The following is a 19874-nucleotide window of genomic DNA, read 5'->3' on the forward strand; positions in this document are numbered from 1 at the left end:
AAGTCCTAGGCAGGTTTTTTGCCTAAGAGCACACAACAAGCTACCACAGTGCGCTAGAAAGTACGACTCTGGTGGGACTCGAACCCACAACCTTTGAATCACTTTCACTCTAGAAGTCCAATGCGCTATCCATTGCGCCACAGAGCCACTCTTAAGCCTTCCGCATAGTCAATTTTTGGCTGTGAAAAGGCCAGTGCATCTCACTTTTGTGACATCTATACTTAAAAAAAAAAAAAAAAAAAAGCCCTCAACTTTGGAAACTCTTGAATGCTGGGAATGTGCTAAAATTGCTGATCAGAGTAGACAGGTGGAAGCAGCAGGCAAGGGGGATTAGCTCACATGGTAGAGCGCTCGCTTCGCATGCGAGAGGTAGCGGGATCGATGCCTGCATCCTCCAACATCTTTACTTGCCAGCGCTTTGAAACTCTAGCATGATGGCCTTTTTATCTTTGGCGCTCAAAGAACTGGCCTTCGATAGCTCAGCTGGTAGAGCGGAGGACTGTAGAAGCAAATTAGCAATCCTTAGGTCGCTGGTTCAATTCCGGCTCGAAGGACCTTTTTGGCTAGCATTACCATTTTGAAGCTTTTAAACGGCTCAGACACACTGACAGCCACGTCTTTACGTGTAACATACGGCGCAAACAAAAGGCAAGCCCGTCCCTGGGTGGGCTTGAACCACCAACCTTTCGGTTAACAGCCGAACGCGCTAACCGATTGCGCCACAGAGACAACCACACATTGTGCCGCTGGCCAAATCCTCAGTCAGGTCAACTATATTCTCTCAGGTGACTACCTAAACAATAATATCAAAAAAAGGAAAAGAAGAGATAAACTAGAACACAACAGCGTGACTCAAAAGAGTACCCAACTGCCCACGGAGAGTGGCTCCCTGTTAGCGGCTTAGTAACAGTCAGAGGCTTCCTCAGCTTTGCCTCACCAGCACCTTGTAAGCTACCCCAATGCAGCAGAGTGGCGCAGCGGAAGCGTGCTGGGCCCATAACCCAGAGGTCGATGGATCGAAACCATCCTCTGCTAGGAAGCTTGGTTTTTGCAGTCCCTACCACATCAACATCTTCCTGGACAGCCCAATTTGAGAAATCGCTTTGTTTCTTAAAAAATGTCCTCTTCTCTGTCAATGCAGACATACATGCCTAAATACAGAAGATCATAGAATGGTAGAGTTGGAAGGGTCATCGGGTCCAAGCACCTGCTCAGTGCAGGATTACCTAAATCATTCCAGACAGATCTTTGTCCAGCCTTTGTTTGAACACTTCCATGGAAGGAGAACTCATCACCACCCGTGGTAACCTGTACCACTCATTGATCACTCTCACCGTCAGAAAGTTTTTTCTAATATGCCATTTAGAAAAGGGCTCTTCCCTTTGCACTGCAGATCAAAACTGAATGCTAAATCAGTCGCCTTAAAAAGCTTCAAGGCAGGGCTACGATAACAAATGAAGTCCTAGGCAGGTTTTTTGCCTAAGAGCACACAACAAGCTACCACAGTGCGCTAGAAAGTACGACTCTGGTGGGACTCGAACCCACAACCTTTGAATCACTTTCACTCTAGAAGTCCAATGCGCTATCCATTGCGCCACAGAGCCACTCTTAAGCCTTCCGCATAGTCAATTTTTGGCTGTGAAAAGGCCAGTGCATCTCACTTTTGTGACATCTATACTTAAAAAAAAAAAAAAAAAAAAGCCCTCAACTTTGGAAACTCTTGAATGCTGGGAATGTGCTAAAATTGCTGATCAGAGTAGACAGGTGGAAGCAGCAGGCAAGGGGGATTAGCTCACATGGTAGAGCGCTCGCTTCGCATGCGAGAGGTAGCGGGATCGATGCCTGCATCCTCCAACATCTTTACTTGCCAGCGCTTTGAAACTCTAGCATGATGGCCTTTTTATCTTTGGCGCTCAAAGAACTGGCCTTCGATAGCTCAGCTGGTAGAGCGGAGGACTGTAGAAGCAAATTAGCAATCCTTAGGTCGCTGGTTCAATTCCGGCTCGAAGGACCTTTTTGGCTAGCATTACCATTTTGAAGCTTTTAAACGGCTCAGACACACTGACAGCCACGTCTTTACGTGTAACATACGGCGCAAACAAAAGGCAAGCCCGTCCCTGGGTGGGCTTGAACCACCAACCTTTCGGTTAACAGCCGAACGCGCTAACCGATTGCGCCACAGAGACAACCACACATTGTGCCGCTGGCCAAATCCTCAGTCAGGTCAACTATATTCTCTCAGGTGACTACCTAAACAATAATATCAAAAAAAGGAAAAGAAGAGATAAACTAGAACACAACAGCGTGACTCAAAAGAGTACCCAACTGCCCACGGAGAGTGGCTCCCTGTTAGCGGCTTAGTAACAGTCAGAGGCTTCCTCAGCTTTGCCTCACCAGCACCTTGTAAGCTATCCCAATGCAGCAGAGTGGCGCAGCGGAAGCGTGCTGGGCCCATAACCCAGAGGTCGATGGATCGAAACCATCCTCTGCTAGGAAGCTTGGTTTTTGCAGTCCCTACCACATCAACATCTTCCTGGACAGCCCAATTTGAGAAATCGCTTTGTTTCTTAAAAAATGTCCTCTTCTCTGTCAATGCAGACATACATGCCTAAATACAGAAGATCATAGAATGGTAGAGTTGGAAGGGTCATCGGGTCCAAGCACCTGCTCAGTGCAGGATTACCTAAATCATTCCAGACAGATCTTTGTCCAGCCTTTGTTTGAACACTTCCATGGAAGGAGAACTCATCACCACCCGTGGTAACCTGTACCACTCATTGATCACTCTCACCGTCAGAAAGTTTTTTCTAATATGCCATTTAGAAAAGGGCTCTTCCCTTTGCACTGCAGATCAAAACTGAATGCTAAATCAGTCGCCTTAAAAAGCTTCAAGGCAGGGCTACGATAACAAATGAAGTCCTAGGCAGGTTTTTTGCCTAAGAGCACACAACAAGCTACCACAGTGCGCTAGAAAGTACGACTCTGGTGGGACTCGAACCCACAACCTTTGAATCACTTTCACTCTAGAAGTCCAATGCGCTATCCATTGCGCCACAGAGCCACTCTTAAGCCTTCCGCATAGTCAATTTTTGGCTGTGAAAAGGCCAGTGCATCTCACTTTTGTGACATCTATACTTAAAAAAAAAAAAAAAAGCCCTCAACTTTGGAAACTCTTGAATGCTGGGAATGTGCTAAAATTGCTGATCAGAGTAGACAGGTGGAAGCAGCAGGCAAGGGGGATTAGCTCACATGGTAGAGCGCTCGCTTCGCATGCGAGAGGTAGCGGGATCGATGCCTGCATCCTCCAACATCTTTACTTGCCAGCGCTTTGAAACTCTAGCATGATGGCCTTTTTATCTTTGGCGCTCAAAGAACTGGCCTTCGATAGCTCAGCTGGTAGAGCGGAGGACTGTAGAAGCAAATTAGCAATCCTTAGGTCGCTGGTTCAATTCCGGCTCGAAGGACCTTTTTGGCTAGCATTACCATTTTGAAGCTTTTAAACGGCTCAGACACACTGACAGCCACGTCTTTACGTGTAACATACGGCGCAAACAAAAGGCAAGCCCGTCCCTGGGTGGGCTTGAACCACCAACCTTTCGGTTAACAGCCGAACGCGCTAACCGATTGCGCCACAGAGACAACCACACATTGTGCCGCTGGCCAAATCCTCAGTCAGGTCAACTATATTCTCTCAGGTGACTACCTAAACAATAATATCAAAAAAAGGAAAAGAAGAGATAAACTAGAACACAACAGCGTGACTCAAAAGAGTACCCAACTGCCCACGGAGAGTGGCTCCCTGTTAGCGGCTTAGTAACAGTCAGAGGCTTCCTCAGCTTTGCCTCACCAGCACCTTGTAAGCTATCCCAATGCAGCAGAGTGGCGCAGCGGAAGCGTGCTGGGCCCATAACCCAGAGGTCGATGGATCGAAACCATCCTCTGCTAGGAAGCTTGGTTTTTGCAGTCCCTACCACATCAACATCTTCCTGGACAGCCCAATTTGAGAAATCGCTTTGTTTCTTAAAAAATGTCCTCTTCTCTGTCAATGCAGACATACATGCCTAAATACAGAAGATCATAGAATGGTAGAGTTGGAAGGGTCATCGGGTCCAAGCACCTGCTCAGTGCAGGATTACCTAAATCATTCCAGACAGATCTTTGTCCAGCCTTTGTTTGAACACTTCCATGGAAGGAGAACTCATCACCACCCGTGGTAACCTGTACCACTCATTGATCACTCTCACCGTCAGAAAGTTTTTTCTAATATGCCATTTAGAAAAGGGCTCTTCCCTTTGCACTGCAGATCAAAACTGAATGCTAAATCAGTCGCCTTAAAAAGCTTCAAGGCAGGGCTACGATAACAAATGAAGTCCTAGGCAGGTTTTTTGCCTAAGAGCACACAACAAGCTACCACAGTGCGCTAGAAAGTACGACTCTGGTGGGACTCGAACCCACAACCTTTGAATCACTTTCACTCTAGAAGTCCAATGCGCTATCCATTGCGCCACAGAGCCACTCTTAAGCCTTCCGCATAGTCAATTTTTGGCTGTGAAAAGGCCAGTGCATCTCACTTTTGTGACATCTATACTTAAAAAAAAAAAAAAAAGCCCTCAACTTTGGAAACTCTTGAATGCTGGGAATGTGCTAAAATTGCTGATCAGAGTAGACAGGTGGAAGCAGCAGGCAAGGGGGATTAGCTCACATGGTAGAGCGCTCGCTTCGCATGCGAGAGGTAGCGGGATCGATGCCTGCATCCTCCAACATCTTTACTTGCCAGCGCTTTGAAACTCTAGCATGATGGCCTTTTTATCTTTGGCGCTCAAAGAACTGGCCTTCGATAGCTCAGCTGGTAGAGCGGAGGACTGTAGAAGCAAATTAGCAATCCTTAGGTCGCTGGTTCAATTCCGGCTCGAAGGACCTTTTTGGCTAGCATTACCATTTTGAAGCTTTTAAACGGCTCAGACACACTGACAGCCACGTCTTTACGTGTAACATACGGCGCAAACAAAAGGCAAGCCCGTCCCTGGGTGGGCTTGAACCACCAACCTTTCGGTTAACAGCCGAACGCGCTAACCGATTGCGCCACAGAGACAACCACACATTGTGCCGCTGGCCAAATCCTCAGTCAGGTCAACTATATTCTCTCAGGTGACTACCTAAACAATAATATCAAAAAAAGGAAAAGAAGAGATAAACTAGAACACAACAGCGTGACTCAAAAGAGTACCCAACTGCCCACGGAGAGTGGCTCCCTGTTAGCGGCTTAGTAACAGTCAGAGGCTTCCTCAGCTTTGCCTCACCAGCACCTTGTAAGCTACCCCAATGCAGCAGAGTGGCGCAGCGGAAGCGTGCTGGGCCCATAACCCAGAGGTCGATGGATCGAAACCATCCTCTGCTAGGAAGCTTGGTTTTTGCAGTCCCTACCACATCAACATCTTCCTGGACAGCCCAATTTGAGAAATCGCTTTGTTTCTTAAAAAATGTCCTCTTCTCTGTCAATGCAGACATACATGCCTAAATACAGAAGATCATAGAATGGTAGAGTTGGAAGGGTCATCGGGTCCAAGCACCTGCTCAGTGCAGGATTACCTAAATCATTCCAGACAGATCTTTGTCCAGCCTTTGTTTGAACACTTCCATGGAAGGAGAACTCATCACCACCCGTGGTAACCTGTACCACTCATTGATCACTCTCACCGTCAGAAAGTTTTTTCTAATATGCCATTTAGAAAAGGGCTCTTCCCTTTGCACTGCAGATCAAAACTGAATGCTAAATCAGTCGCCTTAAAAAGCTTCAAGGCAGGGCTACGATAACAAATGAAGTCCTAGGCAGGTTTTTTGCCTAAGAGCACACAACAAGCTACCACAGTGCGCTAGAAAGTACGACTCTGGTGGGACTCGAACCCACAACCTTTGAATCACTTTCACTCTAGAAGTCCAATGCGCTATCCATTGCGCCACAGAGCCACTCTTAAGCCTTCCGCATAGTCAATTTTTGGCTGTGAAAAGGCCAGTGCATCTCACTTTTGTGACATCTATACTTAAAAAAAAAAAAAAGCCCTCAACTTTGGAAACTCTTGAATGCTGGGAATGTGCTAAAATTGCTGATCAGAGTAGACAGGTGGAAGCAGCAGGCAAGGGGGATTAGCTCACATGGTAGAGCGCTCGCTTCGCATGCGAGAGGTAGCGGGATCGATGCCTGCATCCTCCAACATCTTTACTTGCCAGCGCTTTGAAACTCTAGCATGATGGCCTTTTTATCTTTGGCGCTCAAAGAACTGGCCTTCGATAGCTCAGCTGGTAGAGCGGAGGACTGTAGAAGCAAATTAGCAATCCTTAGGTCGCTGGTTCAATTCCGGCTCGAAGGACCTTTTTGGCTAGCATTACCATTTTGAAGCTTTTAAACGGCTCAGACACACTGACAGCCACGTCTTTACGTGTAACATACGGCGCAAACAAAAGGCAAGCCCGTCCCTGGGTGGGCTTGAACCACCAACCTTTCGGTTAACAGCCGAACGCGCTAACCGATTGCGCCACAGAGACAACCACACATTGTGCCGCTGGCCAAATCCTCAGTCAGGTCAACTATATTCTCTCAGGTGACTACCTAAACAATAATATCAAAAAAAGGAAAAGAAGAGATAAACTAGAACACAACAGCGTGACTCAAAAGAGTACCCAACTGCCCACGGAGAGTGGCTCCCTGTTAGCGGCTTAGTAACAGTCAGAGGCTTCCTCAGCTTTGCCTCACCAGCACCTTGTAAGCTACCCCAATGCAGCAGAGTGGCGCAGCGGAAGCGTGCTGGGCCCATAACCCAGAGGTCGATGGATCGAAACCATCCTCTGCTAGGAAGCTTGGTTTTTGCAGTCCCTACCACATCAACATCTTCCTGGACAGCCCAATTTGAGAAATCGCTTTGTTTCTTAAAAAATGTCCTCTTCTCTGTCAATGCAGACATACATGCCTAAATACAGAAGATCATAGAATGGTAGAGTTGGAAGGGTCATCGGGTCCAAGCACCTGCTCAGTGCAGGATTACCTAAATCATTCCAGACAGATCTTTGTCCAGCCTTTGTTTGAACACTTCCATGGAAGGAGAACTCATCACCACCCGTGGTAACCTGTACCACTCATTGATCACTCTCACCGTCAGAAAGTTTTTTCTAATATGCCATTTAGAAAAGGGCTCTTCCCTTTGCACTGCAGATCAAAACTGAATGCTAAATCAGTCGCCTTAAAAAGCTTCAAGGCAGGGCTACGATAACAAATGAAGTCCTAGGCAGGTTTTTTGCCTAAGAGCACACAACAAGCTACCACAGTGCGCTAGAAAGTACGACTCTGGTGGGACTCGAACCCACAACCTTTGAATCACTTTCACTCTAGAAGTCCAATGCGCTATCCATTGCGCCACAGAGCCACTCTTAAGCCTTCCGCATAGTCAATTTTTGGCTGTGAAAAGGCCAGTGCATCTCACTTTTGTGACATCTATACTTAAAAAAAAAAAAAAGCCCTCAACTTTGGAAACTCTTGAATGCTGGGAATGTGCTAAAATTGCTGATCAGAGTAGACAGGTGGAAGCAGCAGGCAAGGGGGATTAGCTCACATGGTAGAGCGCTCGCTTCGCATGCGAGAGGTAGCGGGATCGATGCCTGCATCCTCCAACATCTTTACTTGCCAGCGCTTTGAAACTCTAGCATGATGGCCTTTTTATCTTTGGCGCTCAAAGAACTGGCCTTCGATAGCTCAGCTGGTAGAGCGGAGGACTGTAGAAGCAAATTAGCAATCCTTAGGTCGCTGGTTCAATTCCGGCTCGAAGGACCTTTTTGGCTAGCATTACCATTTTGAAGCTTTTAAACGGCTCAGACACACTGACAGCCACGTCTTTACGTGTAACATACGGCGCAAACAAAAGGCAAGCCCGTCCCTGGGTGGGCTTGAACCACCAACCTTTCGGTTAACAGCCGAACGCGCTAACCGATTGCGCCACAGAGACAACCACACATTGTGCCGCTGGCCAAATCCTCAGTCAGGTCAACTATATTCTCTCAGGTGACTACCTAAACAATAATATCAAAAAAAGGAAAAGAAGAGATAAACTAGAACACAACAGCGTGACTCAAAAGAGTACCCAACTGCCCACGGAGAGTGGCTCCCTGTTAGCGGCTTAGTAACAGTCAGAGGCTTCCTCAGCTTTGCCTCACCAGCACCTTGTAAGCTACCCCAATGCAGCAGAGTGGCGCAGCGGAAGCGTGCTGGGCCCATAACCCAGAGGTCGATGGATCGAAACCATCCTCTGCTAGGAAGCTTGGTTTTTGCAGTCCCTACCACATCAACATCTTCCTGGACAGCCCAATTTGAGAAATCGCTTTGTTTCTTAAAAAATGTCCTCTTCTCTGTCAATGCAGACATACATGCCTAAATACAGAAGATCATAGAATGGTAGAGTTGGAAGGGTCATCGGGTCCAAGCACCTGCTCAGTGCAGGATTACCTAAATCATTCCAGACAGATCTTTGTCCAGCCTTTGTTTGAACACTTCCATGGAAGGAGAACTCATCACCACCCGTGGTAACCTGTACCACTCATTGATCACTCTCACCGTCAGAAAGTTTTTTCTAATATGCCATTTAGAAAAGGGCTCTTCCCTTTGCACTGCAGATCAAAACTGAATGCTAAATCAGTCGCCTTAAAAAGCTTCAAGGCAGGGCTACGATAACAAATGAAGTCCTAGGCAGGTTTTTTGCCTAAGAGCACACAACAAGCTACCACAGTGCGCTAGAAAGTACGACTCTGGTGGGACTCGAACCCACAACCTTTGAATCACTTTCACTCTAAAAGTCCAATGCGCTATCCATTGCGCCACAGAGCCACTCTTAAGCCTTCCGCATAGTCAATTTTTGGCTGTGAAAAGGCCAGTGCATCTCACTTTTGTGACATCTATACTTAAAAAAAAAAAAAAAAAAAAGCCCTCAACTTTGGAAACTCTTGAATGCTGGGAATGTGCTAAAATTGCTGATCAGAGTAGACAGGTGGAAGCAGCAGGCAAGGGGGATTAGCTCACATGGTAGAGCGCTCGCTTCGCATGCGAGAGGTAGCGGGATCGATGCCTGCATCCTCCAACATCTTTACTTGCCAGCGCTTTGAAACTCTAGCATGATGGCCTTTTTATCTTTGGCGCTCAAAGAACTGGCCTTCGATAGCTCAGCTGGTAGAGCGGAGGACTGTAGAAGCAAATTAGCAATCCTTAGGTCGCTGGTTCAATTCCGGCTCGAAGGACCTTTTTGGCTAGCATTACCATTTTGAAGCTTTTAAACGGCTCAGACACACTGACAGCCACGTCTTTACGTGTAACATACGGCGCAAACAAAAGGCAAGCCCGTCCCTGGGTGGGCTTGAACCACCAACCTTTCGGTTAACAGCCGAACGCGCTAACCGATTGCGCCACAGAGACAACCACACATTGTGCCGCTGGCCAAATCCTCAGTCAGGTCAACTATATTCTCTCAGGTGACTACCTAAACAATAATATCAAAAAAAGGAAAAGAAGAGATAAACTAGAACACAACAGCGTGACTCAAAAGAGTACCCAACTGCCCACGGAGAGTGGCTCCCTGTTAGCGGCTTAGTAACAGTCAGAGGCTTCCTCAGCTTTGCCTCACCAGCACCTTGTAAGCTACCCCAATGCAGCAGAGTGGCGCAGCGGAAGCGTGCTGGGCCCATAACCCAGAGGTCGATGGATCGAAACCATCCTCTGCTAGGAAGCTTGGTTTTTGCAGTCCCTACCACATCAACATCTTCCTGGACAGCCCAATTTGAGAAATCGCTTTGTTTCTTAAAAAATGTCCTCTTCTCTGTCAATGCAGACATACATGCCTAAATACAGAAGATCATAGAATGGTAGAGTTGGAAGGGTCATCGGGTCCAAGCACCTGCTCAGTGCAGGATTACCTAAATCATTCCAGACAGATCTTTGTCCAGGCTTTGTTTGAACACTTCCATGGAAGGAGAACTCATCACCACCCGTGGTAACCTGTACCACTCATTGATCACTCTCACCGTCAGAAAGTTTTTTCTAATATGCCATTTAGAAAAGGGCTCTTCCCTTTGCACTGCAGATCAAAACTGAATGCTAAATCAGTCGCCTTAAAAAGCTTCAAGGCAGGGCTACGATAACAAATGAAGTCCTAGGCAGGTTTTTTGCCTAAGAGCACACAACAAGCTACCACAGTGCGCTAGAAAGTACGACTCTGGTGGGACTCGAACCCACAACCTTTGAATCACTTTCACTCTAAAAGTCCAATGCGCTATCCATTGCGCCACAGAGCCACTCTTAAGCCTTCCGCATAGTCAATTTTTGGCTGTGAAAAGGCCAGTGCATCTCACTTTTGTGACATCTATACTTAAAAAAAAAAAAAAAAAAAAGCCCTCAACTTTGGAAACTCTTGAATGCTGGGAATGTGCTAAAATTGCTGATCAGAGTAGACAGGTGGAAGCAGCAGGCAAGGGGGATTAGCTCACATGGTAGAGCGCTCGCTTCGCATGCGAGAGGTAGCGGGATCGATGCCTGCATCCTCCAACATCTTTACTTGCCAGCGCTTTGAAACTCTAGCATGATGGCCTTTTTATCTTTGGCGCTCAAAGAACTGGCCTTCGATAGCTCAGCTGGTAGAGCGGAGGACTGTAGAAGCAAATTAGCAATCCTTAGGTCGCTGGTTCAATTCCGGCTCGAAGGACCTTTTTGGCTAGCATTACCATTTTGAAGCTTTTAAACGGCTCAGACACACTGACAGCCACGTCTTTACGTGTAACATACGGCGCAAACAAAAGGCAAGCCCGTCCCTGGGTGGGCTTGAACCACCAACCTTTCGGTTAACAGCCGAACGCGCTAACCGATTGCGCCACAGAGACAACCACACATTGTGCCGCTGGCCAAATCCTCAGTCAGGTCAACTATATTCTCTCAGGTGACTACCTAAACAATAATATCAAAAAAAGGAAAAGAAGAGATAAACTAGAACACAACAGCGTGACTCAAAAGAGTACCCAACTGCCCACGGAGAGTGGCTCCCTGTTAGCGGCTTAGTAACAGTCAGAGGCTTCCTCAGCTTTGCCTCACCAGCACCTTGTAAGCTATCCCAATGCAGCAGAGTGGCGCAGCGGAAGCGTGCTGGGCCCATAACCCAGAGGTCGATGGATCGAAACCATCCTCTGCTAGGAAGCTTGGTTTTTGCAGTCCCTACCACATCAACATCTTCCTGGACAGCCCAATTTGAGAAATCGCTTTGTTTCTTAAAAAATGTCCTCTTCTCTGTCAATGCAGACATACATGCCTAAATACAGAAGATCATAGAATGGTAGAGTTGGAAGGGTCATCGGGTCCAAGCACCTGCTCAGTGCAGGATTACCTAAATCATTCCAGACAGATCTTTGTCCAGGCTTTGTTTGAACACTTCCATGGAAGGAGAACTCATCACCACCCGTGGTAACCTGTACCACTCATTGATCACTCTCACCGTCAGAAAGTTTTTTCTAATATGCCATTTAGAAAAGGGCTCTTCCCTTTGCACTGCAGATCAAAACTGAATGCTAAATCAGTCGCCTTAAAAAGCTTCAAGGCAGGGCTACGATAACAAATGAAGTCCTAGGCAGGTTTTTTGCCTAAGAGCACACAACAAGCTACCACAGTGCGCTAGAAAGTACGACTCTGGTGGGACTCGAACCCACAACCTTTGAATCACTTTCACTCTAAAAGTCCAATGCGCTATCCATTGCGCCACAGAGCCACTCTTAAGCCTTCCGCATAGTCAATTTTTGGCTGTGAAAAGGCCAGTGCATCTCACTTTTGTGACATCTATACTTAAAAAAAAAAAAAAAAAAAAGCCCTCAACTTTGGAAACTCTTGAATGCTGGGAATGTGCTAAAATTGCTGATCAGAGTAGAAAGGTGGAAGCAGCAGGCAAGGGGGATTAGCTCACATGGTAGAGCGCTCGCTTCGCATGCGAGAGGTAGCGGGATCGATGCCTGCATCCTCCAACATCTTTACTTGCCAGCGCTTTGAAACTCTAGCATGATGGCCTTTTTATCTTTGGCGCTCAAAGAACTGGCCTTCGATAGCTCAGCTGGTAGAGCGGAGGACTGTAGAAGCAAATTAGCAATCCTTAGGTCGCTGGTTCAATTCCGGCTCGAAGGACCTTTTTGGCTAGCATTACCATTTTGAAGCTTTTAAACGGCTCAGACACACTGACAGCCACGTCTTTACGTGTAACATACGGCGCAAACAAAAGGCAAGCCCGTCCCTGGGTGGGCTTGAACCACCAACCTTTCGGTTAACAGCCGAACGCGCTAACCGATTGCGCCACAGAGACAACCACACATTGTGCCGCTGGCCAAATCCTCAGTCAGGTCAACTATATTCTCTCAGGTGACTACCTAAACAATAATATCAAAAAAAGGAAAAGAAGAGATAAACTAGAACACAACAGCGTGACTCAAAAGAGTACCCAACTGCCCACGGAGAGTGGCTCCCTGTTAGCGGCTTAGTAACAGTCAGAGGCTTCCTCAGCTTTGCCTCACCAGCACCTTGTAAGCTATCCCAATGCAGCAGAGTGGCGCAGCGGAAGCGTGCTGGGCCCATAACCCAGAGGTCGATGGATCGAAACCATCCTCTGCTAGGAAGCTTGGTTTTTGCAGTCCCTACCACATCAACATCTTCCTGGACAGCCCAATTTGAGAAATCGCTTTGTTTCTTAAAAAATGTCCTCTTCTCTGTCAATGCAGACATACATGCCTAAATACAGAAGATCATAGAATGGTAGAGTTGGAAGGGTCATCGGGTCCAAGCACCTGCTCAGTGCAGGATTACCTAAATCATTCCAGACAGATCTTTGTCCAGGCTTTGTTTGAACACTTCCATGGAAGGAGAACTCATCACCACCCGTGGTAACCTGTACCACTCATTGATCACTCTCACCGTCAGAAAGTTTTTTCTAATATGCCATTTAGAAAAGGGCTCTTCCCTTTGCACTGCAGATCAAAACTGAATGCTAAATCAGTCGCCTTAAAAAGCTTCAAGGCAGGGCTACGATAACAAATGAAGTCCTAGGCAGGTTTTTTGCCTAAGAGCACACAACAAGCTACCACAGTGCGCTAGAAAGTACAACTCTGGTGGGACTCGAACCCACAACCTTTGAATCACTTTCACTCTAAAAGTCCAATGCGCTATCCATTGCGCCACAGAGCCACTCTTAAGCCTTCCGCATAGTCAATTTTTGGCTGTGAAAAGGCCAGTGCATCTCACTTTTGTGACATCTATACTTAAAAAAAAAAAAAAAAAAAAAGCCCTCAACTTTGGAAACTCTTGAATGCTGGGAATGTGCTAAAATTGCTGATCAGAGTAGACAGGTGGAAGCAGCAGGCAAGGGGGATTAGCTCACATGGTAGAGCGCTCGCTTCGCATGCGAGAGGTAGCAGGATCGATGCCTGCATCCTCCAACATCTTTACTTGCCAGCGCTTTGAAACTCTAGCATGATGGCCTTTTTATCTTTGGCGCTCAAAGAACTGGCCTTCGATAGCTCAGCTGGTAGAGCGGAGGACTGTAGAAGCAAATTAGCAATCCTTAGGTCGCTGGTTCAATTCCGGCTCGAAGGACCTTTTTGGCTAGCATTACCATTTTGAAGCTTTTAAACGGCTCAGACACACTGACAGCCACGTCTTTACGTGTAACATACGGCGCAAACAAAAGGCAAGCCCGTCCCTGGGTGGGCTTGAACCACCAACCTTTCGGTTAACAGCCGAACGCGCTAACCGATTGCGCCACAGAGACAACCACACATTGTGCCGCTGGCCAAATCCTCAGTCAGGTCAACTATATTCTCTCAGGTGACTACCTAAACAATAATATCAAAAAAAGGAAAAGAAGAGATAAACTAGAACACAACAGCGTGACTCAAAAGAGTACCCAACTGCCCACGGAGAGTGGCTCCCTGTTAGCGGCTTAGTAACAGTCAGAGGCTTCCTCAGCTTTGCCTCACCAGCACCTTGTAAGCTATCCCAATGCAGCAGAGTGGCGCAGCGGAAGCGTGCTGGGCCCATAACCCAGAGGTCGATGGATCGAAACCATCCTCTGCTAGGAAGCTTGGTTTTTGCAGTCCCTACCACATCAACATCTTCCTGGACAGCCCAATTTGAGAAATCGCTTTGTTTCTTAAAAAATGTCCTCTTCTCTGTCAATGCAGACATACATGCCTAAATACAGAAGATCATAGAATGGTAGAGTTGGAAGGGTCATCGGGTCCAAGCACCTGCTCAGTGCAGGATTACCTAAATCATTCCAGACAGATCTTTGTCCAGGCTTTGTTTGAACACTTCCATGGAAGGAGAACTCATCACCACCCGTGGTAACCTGTACCACTCATTGATCACTCTCACCGTCAGAAAGTTTTTTCTAATATGCCATTTAGAAAAGGGCTCTTCCCTTTGCACTGCAGATCAAAACTGAATGCTAAATCAGTCGCCTTAAAAAGCTTCAAGGCAGGGCTACGATAACAAATGAAGTCCTAGGCAGGTTTTTTGCCTAAGAGCACACAACAAGCTACCACAGTGCGCTAGAAAGTACGACTCTGGTGGGACTCGAACCCACAACCTTTGAATCACTTTCACTCTAGAAGTCCAATGCGCTATCCATTGCGCCACAGAGCCACTCTTAAGCCTTCCGCATAGTCAATTTTTGGCTGTGAAAAGGCCAGTGCATCTCACTTTTGTGACATCTATACTTAAAAAAAAAAAAAAAAAAAAGCCCTCAACTTTGGAAACTCTTGAATGCTGGGAATGTGCTAAAATTGCTGATCAGAGTAGACAGGTGGAAGCAGCAGGCAAGGGGGATTAGCTCACATGGTAGAGCGCTCGCTTCGCATGCGAGAGGTAGCGGGATCGATGCCTGCATCCTCCAACATCTTTACTTGCCAGCGCTTTGAAACTCTAGCATGATGGCCTTTTTATCTTTGGCGCTCAAAGAACTGGCCTTCGATAGCTCAGCTGGTAGAGCGGAGAACTGTAGAAGCAAATTAGCAATCCTTAGGTCGCTGGTTCAATTCCGGCTCGAAGGACCTTTTTGGCTAGCATTACCATTTTGAAGCTTTTAAACGGCTCAGACACACTGACAGCCACGTCTTTACGTGTAACATACGGCGCAAACAAAAGGCAAGCCCGTCCCCGGGTGGGCTTGAACCACCAACCTTTCGGTTAACAGCCGAACGCGCTAACCGATTGCGCCACAGAGACAACCACACATTGTGCCGCTGGCCAAATCCTCAGTCAGGTCAACTATATTCTCTCAGGTGACTACCTAAACAATAATATCAAAAAAAGGAAAAGAAGAGATAAACTAGAACACAACAGCGTGACTCAAAAGAGTACCCAACTGCCCACGGAGAGTGGCTCCCTGTTAGCGGCTTAGTAACAGTCAGAGGCTTCCTCAGCTTTGCCTCACCAGCACCTTGTAAGCTATCCCAATGCAGCAGAGTGGCGCAGCGGAAGCGTGCTGGGCCCATAACCCAGAGGTCGATGGATCGAAACCATCCTCTGCTAGGAAGCTTGGTTTTTGCAGTCCCTACCACATCAACATCTTCCTGGACAGCCCAATTTGAGAAATCGCTTTGTTTCTTAAAAAATGTCCTCTTCTCTGTCAATGCAGACATACATGCCTAAATACAGAAGATCATAGAATGGTAGAGTTGGAAGGGTCATCGGGTCCAAGCACCTGCTCAGTGCAGGATTACCTAAATCATTCCAGACAGATCTTTGTCCAGGCTTTGTTTGAACACTTCCATGGAAGGAGAACTCATCACCACCCGTGGTAACCTGTACCACTCATTGATCACTCTCACCGTCAGAAAGTTTTTTCTAATATGCCATTTAGAAAAGGGCTCTTCCCTTTGCACTGCAGATCAAAACTGAATGCTAAATCAGTCGCCTTAAAAAGCTTCAAGGCAGGGCTACGATAACAAATGAAGTCCTAGGCAGGTTTTTTGCCTAAGAGCACACAACAAGCTACCACAGTGCGCTAGAAAGTACGACTCTGGTGGGACTCGAACCCACAACCTTTGAATCACTTTCACTCTAGAAGTCCAATGCGCTATCCATTGCGCCACAGAGCCACTCTTAAGCCTTCCGCATAGTCAATTTTTGGCTGTGAAAAGGCCAGTGCATCTCACTTTTGTGACATCTATACTTAAAAAAAAAAAAAAAAAAAAGCCCTCAACTTTGGAAACTCTTGAATGCTGGGAATGTGCTAAAATTGCTGATCAGAGTAGACAGGTGGAAGCAGCAGGCAAGGGGGATTAGCTCACATGGTAGAGCGCTCGCTTCGCATGCGAGAGGTAGCGGGATCGATGCCTGCATCCTCCAACATCTTTACTTGCCAGCGCTTTGAAACTCTAGCATGATGGCCTTTTTATCTTTGGCGCTCAAAGAACTGGCCTTCGATAGCTCAGCTGGTAGAGCAGAGAACTGTAGAAGCAAATTAGCAATCCTTAGGTCGCTGGTTCAATTCCGGCTCGAAGGACCTTTTTGGCTAGCATTACCATTTTGAAGCTTTTAAACGGCTCAGACACACTGACAGCCACGTCTTTACGTGTAACATACGGCGCAAACAAAAGGCAAGCCCGTCCCCGGGTGGGCTTGAACCACCAACCTTTCGGTTAACAGCCGAACGCGCTAACCGATTGCGCCACAGAGACAACCACACATTGTGCCGCTGGCCAAATCCTCAGTCAGGTCAACTATATTCTCTCAGGTGACTACCTAAACAATAATATCAAAAAAAGGAAAAGAAGAGATAAACTAGAACACAACAGCGTGACTCAAAAGAGGACCCAACTGCCCACGGAGAGTGGCTCCCTGTTAGCGGCTTAGTAACAGTCAGAGGCTTCCTCAGCTTTGCCTCACCAGCACCTTGTAAGCTATCCCAATGCAGCAGAGTGGCGCAGCGGAAGCGTGCTGGGCCCATAACCCAGAGGTCGATGGATCGAAACCATCCTCTGCTAGGAAGCTTGGTTTTTGCAGTCCCTACCACATCAACATCTTCCTGGACAGCCCAATTTGAGAAATCGCTTTGTTTCTTAAAAAATGTCCTCTTCTCTGTCAATGCAGACATACATGCCTAAATACAGAAGATCATAGAATGGTAGAGTTGGAAGGGTCATCGGGTCCAAGCACCTGCTCAGTGCAGGATTACCTAAATCATTCCAGACAGATCTTTGTCCAGCCTTTGTTTGAACACTTCCATGGAAGGAGAACTCATCACCACCCGTGGTAACCTGTACCACTCATTGATCACTCTCACCGTCAGAAAGTTTTTTCTAATATGCCATTTAGAAAAGGGCTCTTCCCTTTGCACTGCAGATCAAAACTGAATGCTAAATCAGTCGCCTTAAAAAGCTTCAAGGCAGGGCTACGATAACAAATGAAGTCCTAGGCAGGTTTTTTGCCTAAGAGCACACAACAAGCTACCACAGTGCGCTAGAAAGTACGACTCTGGTGGGACTCGAACCCACAACCTTTGAATCACTTTCACTCTAGAAGTCCAATGCGCTATCCATTGCGCCACAGAGCCACTCTTAAGCCTTCCGCATAGTCAATTTTTGGCTGTGAAAAGGCCAGTGCATCTCACTTTTGTGACATCTATACTTAAAAAAAAAAAAAAAAAAAAAAAAGCCCTCAACTTTGGAAACTCTTGAATGCTGGGAATGTGCTAAAATTGCTGATCAGAGTAGACAGGTGGAAGCAGCAGGCAAGGGGGATTAGCTCACATGGTAGAGCGCTCGCTTCGCATGCGAGAGGTAGCGGGATCGATGCCTGCATCCTCCAACATCTTTACTTGCCAGCGCTTTGAAACTCTAGCATGATGGCCTTTTTATCTTTGGCGCTCAAAGAACTGGCCTTCGATAGCTCAGCTGGTAGAGCGGAGGACTGTAGAAGCAAATTAGCAATCCTTAGGTCGCTGGTTCAATTCCGGCTCGAAGGACCTTTTTGGCTAGCATTACCATTTTGAAGCTTTTAAACGGCTCAGACACACTGACAGCCACGTCTTTACGTGTAACATACGGCGCAAACAAAAGGCAAGCCCGTCCCTGGGTGGGCTTGAACCACCAACCTTTCGGTTAACAGCCGAACGCGCTAACCGATTGCGCCACAGAGACAACCACACATTGTGCTGCTGGCCAAATCCTCAGTCAGGTCAACTATATTCTCTCAGGTGACTACCTAAACAATAATATCAAAAAAAGGAAAAGAAGAGATAAACTAGAACACAACAGCGTGACTCAAAAGAGTACCCAACTGCCCACGGAGAGTGGCTCCCTGTTAGCGGCTTAGTAACAGTCAGAGGCTTCCTCAGCTTTGCCTCACCAGCACCTTGTAAGCTATCCCAATGCAGCAGAGTGGCGCAGCGGAAGCGTGCTGGGCCCATAACCCAGAGGTCGATGGATCGAAACCATCCTCTGCTAGGAAGCTTGGTTTTTGCAGTCCCTACCACATCAACATCTTCCTGGACAGCCCAATTTGAGAAATCGCTTTGTTTCTTAAAAAATGTCCTCTTCTCTGTCAATGCAGACATACATGCCTAAATACAGAAGATCATAGAATGGTAGAGTTGGAAGGGTCATCGGGTCCAAGCACCTGCTCAGTGCAGGATTACCTAAATCATTCCAGACAGATCTTTGTCCAGGCTTTGTTTGAACACTTCCATGGAAGGAGAACTCATCACCACCCGTGGTAACCTGTACCACTCATTGATCACTCTCACCGTCAGAAAGTTTTTTCTAATATGCCATTTAGAAAAGGGCTCTTCCCTTTGCACTGCAGATCAAAACTGAATGCTAAATCAGTCGCCTTAAAAAGCTTCAAGGCAGGGCTACGATAACAAATGAAGTCCTAGGCAGGTTTTTTGCCTAAGAGCACACAACAAGCTACCACAGTGCGCTAGAAAGTACGACTCTGGTGGGACTCGAACCCACAACCTTTGAATCACTTTCACTCTAGAAGTCCAATGCGCTATCCATTGCGCCACAGAGCCACTCTTAAGCCTTCCGCATAGTCAATTTTTGGCTGTGAAAAGGCCAGTGCATCTCACTTTTGTGACATCTATACTTAAAAAAAAAAAAAAAAAAAAAAAAAAAGCCCTCAACTTTGGAAACTCTTGAATGCTGGGAATGTGCTAAAATTGCTGATCAGAGTAGACAGGTGGAAGCAGCAGGCAAGGGGGATTAGCTCACATGGTAGAGCGCTCGCTTCGCATGCGAGAGGTAGCGGGATCGATGCCTGCATCCTCCAACATCTTTACTTGCCAGCGCTTTGAAACTCTAGCATGATGGCCTTTTTATCTTTGGCGCTCAAAGAACTGGCCTTCGATAGCTCAGCTGGTAGAGCGGAGGACTGTAGAAGCAAATTAGCAATCCTTAGGTCGCTGGTTCAATTCCGGCTCGAAGGACCTTTTTGGCTAGCATTACCATTTTGAAGCTTTTAAACGGCTCAGACACACTGACAGCCACGTCTTTACGTGTAACATACGGCGCAAACAAAAGGCAAGCCCGTCCCTGGGTGGGCTTGAACCACCAACCTTTCGGTTAACAGCCGAACGCGCTAACCGATTGCGCCACAGAGACAACCACACATTGTGCCGCTGGCCAAATCCTCAGTCAGGTCAACTATATTCTCTCAGGTGACTACCTAAACAATAATATCAAAAAAAGGAAAAGAAGAGATAAACTAGAACACAACAGCGTGACTCAAAAGAGTACCCAACTGCCCACGGAGAGTGGCTCCCTGTTAGCGGCTTAGTAACAGTCAGAGGCTTCCTCAGCTTTGCCTCACCAGC

The 19874-nt window shown here is 47.0% G+C and overlaps 22 non-coding genes across 22 annotated transcripts; all 22 read right to left on the reverse strand.

Moving 5' to 3' along the window:
* Window positions 1-63: 63 nt before the first annotated feature.
* TRNAR-UCU (transfer RNA arginine (anticodon UCU)) lies at window positions 64-147 on the reverse strand. Its single transcript is given in 2 exon segments — window positions 64-99; window positions 111-147. It is a non-coding gene; the product is annotated as a tRNA-Arg (tRNA).
* A 508-nt stretch (window positions 148-655) lies between these two features.
* Window positions 656-729, reverse strand: TRNAN-GUU (transfer RNA asparagine (anticodon GUU)). The gene has a single exon. It is a non-coding gene; the product is annotated as a tRNA-Asn (tRNA).
* Window positions 730-1520: 791 nt separating this feature from the next.
* On the reverse strand, window positions 1521-1604 carry TRNAR-UCU (transfer RNA arginine (anticodon UCU)). The gene is given in 2 exon segments: window positions 1521-1556; window positions 1568-1604. It is a non-coding gene; the product is annotated as a tRNA-Arg (tRNA).
* Window positions 1605-2112: 508 nt separating this feature from the next.
* Window positions 2113-2186, reverse strand: TRNAN-GUU (transfer RNA asparagine (anticodon GUU)). Its single transcript has one exon. It is a non-coding gene; the product is annotated as a tRNA-Asn (tRNA).
* Window positions 2187-2977: 791 nt separating this feature from the next.
* On the reverse strand, window positions 2978-3061 carry TRNAR-UCU (transfer RNA arginine (anticodon UCU)). The gene is given in 2 exon segments: window positions 2978-3013; window positions 3025-3061. It is a non-coding gene; the product is annotated as a tRNA-Arg (tRNA).
* Window positions 3062-3565: 504 nt separating this feature from the next.
* On the reverse strand, window positions 3566-3639 carry TRNAN-GUU (transfer RNA asparagine (anticodon GUU)). The gene has a single exon. It is a non-coding gene; the product is annotated as a tRNA-Asn (tRNA).
* A 791-nt stretch (window positions 3640-4430) lies between these two features.
* Window positions 4431-4514, reverse strand: TRNAR-UCU (transfer RNA arginine (anticodon UCU)). The gene is given in 2 exon segments: window positions 4431-4466; window positions 4478-4514. It is a non-coding gene; the product is annotated as a tRNA-Arg (tRNA).
* A 504-nt stretch (window positions 4515-5018) lies between these two features.
* On the reverse strand, window positions 5019-5092 carry TRNAN-GUU (transfer RNA asparagine (anticodon GUU)). The gene has a single exon. It is a non-coding gene; the product is annotated as a tRNA-Asn (tRNA).
* Window positions 5093-5883: 791 nt separating this feature from the next.
* TRNAR-UCU (transfer RNA arginine (anticodon UCU)) lies at window positions 5884-5967 on the reverse strand. Its single transcript is given in 2 exon segments — window positions 5884-5919; window positions 5931-5967. It is a non-coding gene; the product is annotated as a tRNA-Arg (tRNA).
* A 502-nt stretch (window positions 5968-6469) lies between these two features.
* TRNAN-GUU (transfer RNA asparagine (anticodon GUU)) lies at window positions 6470-6543 on the reverse strand. Its single transcript has one exon. It is a non-coding gene; the product is annotated as a tRNA-Asn (tRNA).
* Window positions 6544-7334: 791 nt separating this feature from the next.
* Window positions 7335-7418, reverse strand: TRNAR-UCU (transfer RNA arginine (anticodon UCU)). Its single transcript is given in 2 exon segments — window positions 7335-7370; window positions 7382-7418. It is a non-coding gene; the product is annotated as a tRNA-Arg (tRNA).
* A 502-nt stretch (window positions 7419-7920) lies between these two features.
* TRNAN-GUU (transfer RNA asparagine (anticodon GUU)) lies at window positions 7921-7994 on the reverse strand. The gene has a single exon. It is a non-coding gene; the product is annotated as a tRNA-Asn (tRNA).
* A 1383-nt stretch (window positions 7995-9377) lies between these two features.
* Window positions 9378-9451, reverse strand: TRNAN-GUU (transfer RNA asparagine (anticodon GUU)). Its single transcript has one exon. It is a non-coding gene; the product is annotated as a tRNA-Asn (tRNA).
* A 1383-nt stretch (window positions 9452-10834) lies between these two features.
* Window positions 10835-10908, reverse strand: TRNAN-GUU (transfer RNA asparagine (anticodon GUU)). The gene has a single exon. It is a non-coding gene; the product is annotated as a tRNA-Asn (tRNA).
* Window positions 10909-12291: 1383 nt separating this feature from the next.
* Window positions 12292-12365, reverse strand: TRNAN-GUU (transfer RNA asparagine (anticodon GUU)). The gene has a single exon. It is a non-coding gene; the product is annotated as a tRNA-Asn (tRNA).
* A 1384-nt stretch (window positions 12366-13749) lies between these two features.
* TRNAN-GUU (transfer RNA asparagine (anticodon GUU)) lies at window positions 13750-13823 on the reverse strand. Its single transcript has one exon. It is a non-coding gene; the product is annotated as a tRNA-Asn (tRNA).
* A 791-nt stretch (window positions 13824-14614) lies between these two features.
* On the reverse strand, window positions 14615-14698 carry TRNAR-UCU (transfer RNA arginine (anticodon UCU)). The gene is given in 2 exon segments: window positions 14615-14650; window positions 14662-14698. It is a non-coding gene; the product is annotated as a tRNA-Arg (tRNA).
* Window positions 14699-16071: 1373 nt separating this feature from the next.
* TRNAR-UCU (transfer RNA arginine (anticodon UCU)) lies at window positions 16072-16155 on the reverse strand. Its single transcript is given in 2 exon segments — window positions 16072-16107; window positions 16119-16155. It is a non-coding gene; the product is annotated as a tRNA-Arg (tRNA).
* A 1373-nt stretch (window positions 16156-17528) lies between these two features.
* Window positions 17529-17612, reverse strand: TRNAR-UCU (transfer RNA arginine (anticodon UCU)). Its single transcript is given in 2 exon segments — window positions 17529-17564; window positions 17576-17612. It is a non-coding gene; the product is annotated as a tRNA-Arg (tRNA).
* A 512-nt stretch (window positions 17613-18124) lies between these two features.
* TRNAN-GUU (transfer RNA asparagine (anticodon GUU)) lies at window positions 18125-18198 on the reverse strand. The gene has a single exon. It is a non-coding gene; the product is annotated as a tRNA-Asn (tRNA).
* A 791-nt stretch (window positions 18199-18989) lies between these two features.
* On the reverse strand, window positions 18990-19073 carry TRNAR-UCU (transfer RNA arginine (anticodon UCU)). Its single transcript is given in 2 exon segments — window positions 18990-19025; window positions 19037-19073. It is a non-coding gene; the product is annotated as a tRNA-Arg (tRNA).
* Window positions 19074-19588: 515 nt separating this feature from the next.
* TRNAN-GUU (transfer RNA asparagine (anticodon GUU)) lies at window positions 19589-19662 on the reverse strand. Its single transcript has one exon. It is a non-coding gene; the product is annotated as a tRNA-Asn (tRNA).
* Between the last annotated feature and the right edge of the window lie 212 nt (window positions 19663-19874).

Source organism: Eleutherodactylus coqui, chromosome 1, assembly GCF_035609145.1.
Source record: "Eleutherodactylus coqui strain aEleCoq1 chromosome 1, aEleCoq1.hap1, whole genome shotgun sequence".
NCBI classification, from domain to species: Eukaryota; Metazoa; Chordata; class Amphibia; order Anura; family Eleutherodactylidae; genus Eleutherodactylus; species Eleutherodactylus coqui.